The 4,051-nt window shown below is 42.6% G+C and overlaps 1 long non-coding RNA gene across 1 annotated transcript; it reads right to left on the reverse strand.

Annotated features, from left to right (window-relative positions):
- Positions 1-281: 281 nt before the first annotated feature.
- Positions 282-3,538, reverse strand: LOC139083891 (uncharacterized). The gene is made up of 2 exons (XR_011540963.1): positions 3,296-3,538; positions 282-690 (listed from the first exon to the last, which is right to left on the reverse strand). It is a non-coding gene; the product is annotated as an uncharacterized lncRNA (long non-coding RNA).
- Between the last annotated feature and the right edge of the window lie 513 nt (positions 3,539-4,051).

Raw genomic sequence — 4,051 nt, forward strand, 5'->3', positions numbered from 1 at the left:
TCTCCATTCTTACATGCAGACCTTTGACAGTGAGAGCTGTGGGTTACTGGAAAAGGAAACAAATCGGAGTGGGAGAGGCTACAATTGTGCACGTGGACGCTAAAAAGCCTACTTTGGAAGTTTTTTTATAATCCTGGATGGAGGTAAGGAGGCAGGTGAGAGTCTGTTATCTTAAGGAAAGAAGATTCCATGTCATCGTTCTCTGCCCTGGGCCCTCCTACTGTGCGTGACCGAAATAATTTCATTATTGCTATCAGATCCACTCACTGAGACATGCAAAATCTTCATGAAGAATTTTATTCCCAACTTCGTTCCCATTACATCTTTGAAAGTAAGTTACAGAATTAACCTTCCCATTTTAAAATAGAAAAACAAAGCCCCAAAGAAATCTGCATTTTCTCACTTCACTTTCAGTCAACCATGCTGGAAGTTGCATCCTGACCTGGCCCGGCTCACCTTGCCTCTCCGACAGGCCAGCGTGGCTGAGCTTACAGTGCCATCTAGTGTTCACAGTGAGGCAGCTACATTTTTTATGTCTATTCCAGCAACACGACGTTTTCAGCATTGAGTACTGTGCCTCACTCATTACTTAGGCGCAGGGCGGTCAGAGATGAGTTAGACAGGCTTAGAGTTCATGTTTTAATTGCCATATGGCTTTGGGCAACTTACTTTACTTCACTGTGCATAAACCTGAAATGGAGACGAGAGTAAAAAACTCACACAGTTTCTCAGAGCAGTATATAAGTTAAGCAACACAAGGCGTATAAAATGTTTATCAACCTAGTATTCACTGCACACATGGTAACTACAAAGCACGATCCCTTGAAAAGCTGACATTCTTGTCGGGGAGACAGACATGTAAATGGAACACGTAAAACACACGATAAATAACGAAATAGAAACAGGAAACTTTTCCATGGATATTTCGTCCATGTAGACAAGCATCAAAGCTAATATTGCTCTTACATGCGACCGTTAGGCATTATTCAGTAAAACTTCTTTGATCTTAGACAAAAAATAAGTACATACTAAAATAACAATAAGGGCCCTCCTGAGTGTCCGAAGAACTTTCAGGCACAGGCAGTAAGTAATCCAGCATCATTAAGGTTCCAAGCTATAGTTCTGAAGCCTTAGTTGCTACACAGTAATATATTAATATATCATATACATATTAGCATTTCAGAATTTTGTTTCATCTATAGCAGATATTCTCTAAATTGATTAACCTCAGAGGATTAATGTCAAAGAATATGGTTGACAAGAATAATGGCATTAAAGAAAAATAGCATAGCCTTTGTCTAAGCTCACCCCAGCAAAGACAGTGGGATTCCAGTTTCCTCCCAATCTTGCCTATTGTCAGAATTCCTGGGCGGTTCAAGAGTGATCCCTGCAGCCTCTGACACTACCAGGAATGTTATTTGCAAGCAGCTCCCCTACTCTGGCTAGTTGGTTCTTCCTCTCTTTGCTAAAGCTGCTTTCCTCTCTCTCTTTGGCTCTCTTTTCTGACACTAAGTCTCACCCCTCACCCCCACTTGAGCTCTGCTGTGTCGTGAGGCTGGACCACTACCATTCCCATAGGACTCTTCTTTTCTAGTCACGACTACTGCTTCTGGCCTGAGCTGCAGACCAGCTAAGCCATGACATGAGAGTGGGTGCCTCAGTCAGAGTGGGGCCCGAGGCTGTGGCTCCAGGAGAGGACAGCCAATTTTCTTTCTTTCCTTGCTGCATCCACAAGAGAGAGAGCCTCATGTCAGCTTCTCAAGCCAGAGTGGTAGCCACCAAGAAACTTCCTCTTCTACTCTCTTTTAGGTGCAGCACCCATTAAGGCAAAATTTACAATGTCTTCCATCTAACCAAAAATTACCAGGTGTGCAAAAAAATAAAAACCAGAAAAATACCATCCATAATGAAGAGAAAAAGCAAACATGAAACCAACCCAGAAATGATACAAGTTACAGAATTGGCGGACAAAGACATTAAAACAGTTATTATAACTGTATCCTATATGTTCAAGAAGTTAGAGGAGAGACTGAGCATGTTGGTAGAGATGTAGAAGATATAAAAAATACCCAAATTAAACTTCTGAGACCAAAACCACAACGTCTGAGATGAAAATACACTGGATGAGATTAACAGCAGGTTAGACACTGAGAAAGAAGAGATTTGTGAACTTGAAGACATAGCAATGTAGATCATCCACAGTGAAATACAGAGAGAAAAGATACCAGAAAAAAAATGAAAAGGGCATCAGTGCACTGTGGGATAACCTCAAGCAGTGTAACACATGAAAAGAAAGACACTAAAAAAGCTTCCAGATGTAAAAGGGATCGTCTAAAATTCCAGAGAATCCATCAGAATTTTTAAATAGCTTTACTGTGAAAGAAACTCTTTTGATGCCCAAGACTCTGACAGGTAAAGCTTGTGATGCAGTCTCTCAGGGTATCGCCAATGTGGACAGTCTGCTCTTAAGCTGACACAGCTCTCACCCAGGACTGACCATCACATTCTTCATTTGTTAACACTTTTTAAACACAATAAAAATAATAAAATAATACATGGCCAAGAAGGGTTCATTCCAGGAATGCAAAAGTTGTTCAACAATGGGAATACTATTAACATAAATCATTGCATTTATAAACTAAAGAAGAAAACCCACATGATTTCATGATAAATGCAAAGAAAGTTTTCTCTTAATGTTTAATAGCATTTCTAATAAAAACACTAATTAAAATAGGAATATAAAAGGGCCGGCCTGGTGGCATAGTGGTTAAGTTTGCACACTCCACTTCGGCAGCCCAAGGTTCACAGGTTCAGATTCTGGGCACAGACCTATACATGGCTCATCAAACCACGCTGTGGTAGTGTCCCACAAACAAAATAAAGGAAGATTGGCACAGATGTTAGCTCAGCAAGAATCTTCCTCAAGCAAAAAGAGGAAAATTGGCAAAAGATGTTAGCTGAGGGCCCATCTTCCTCACCACAAAAAAAAAGGGGGGGAATATAAAGAAACTGCTTAAACATGATGAAAACTGTTTACCAAAAACCATCATTAGACTTCTGCTTTCAATCATGATGGAATAACAAAGACTAGATTTACCTTCCCTCCTTAAACAACTAACTGCTGAACAAAATACAGGAAACAGAAGTATTCAGGCATTGCACAAAAGGCAGTGCAGGACAGCCTGCCTGAGAGAGGGAAACAAATGAGGTGAGCCCGGAAAGTGGCCCAGTTCAGTGCCTGGGGACAGTTTCCAGGCAGAACACAGAAAGGGGGGACCAAAACCGCTCGACATACTTGCTGCGTGAAGGAGACAAGGTTTGAGCTCAAGCCGCACAAAGTCATGAAAAATTTGAGAGGCAAAGTATCAGAGAGGGACCAGCAGGAGAGGGCTCCGGTGACCTGCAGGGCCTCAAGCCGGGCTGAGAGCTGCGACGCGCATGAGAGAGGGAACTTCCAAGCCTGGGGAAGGAACACCAGACTGGGAGGCGGGTCAGCCCCAGGAGCTCACGCGGGGCCAGGGCTGTGCCCCCGCCAGCTAGGGTGGAAAGGCTGCCGCGTACCTGGGACGCTGGGCCCAGTTCTCAGAAACATGGCCTCGCTGGGGCCGAATTAGCCCTCAGTGAAGAGCTGTGTTAGACCTGTTGTGTCAAAGTTTAGAAGCAAGCCTCAGAAGACCCAAACCGACTCCAGGTGAACTGCATTGTAAACCAAGCCGATAAAAACCCAAAGGAATTCAAAATATCCAGCAGCCGATAAAGTGAAATGTACAATGTCTGGCAGCCAATCACGCATTCCCAGGTATGCAAATAACCGGGAGCAGTGACCTATAACCAAGAAAAAAATCAATGCATTGATCCCAGAGAATCAATTCCAAAGAGCACAGGAACACCCATTAACTGTGTCTTAGCCAAGATTCCACACTCTTGCCTCATCAAAGCTTTTAGCAGCAGATACTGACTCAAAAACTACAGAATTGTCAGATTTCTTTTCACCAATTTGTAGTGCTAATAAACCAAAAAGTTATTAAGAAGAAAGAAAACAAAAGCCCGA

The sequence above is a fragment of the Equus przewalskii genome, chromosome 6 (genome assembly GCF_037783145.1).
Source record: "Equus przewalskii isolate Varuska chromosome 6, EquPr2, whole genome shotgun sequence".
Lineage (NCBI taxonomy): Eukaryota > Metazoa > Chordata > Mammalia > Perissodactyla > Equidae > Equus > Equus przewalskii.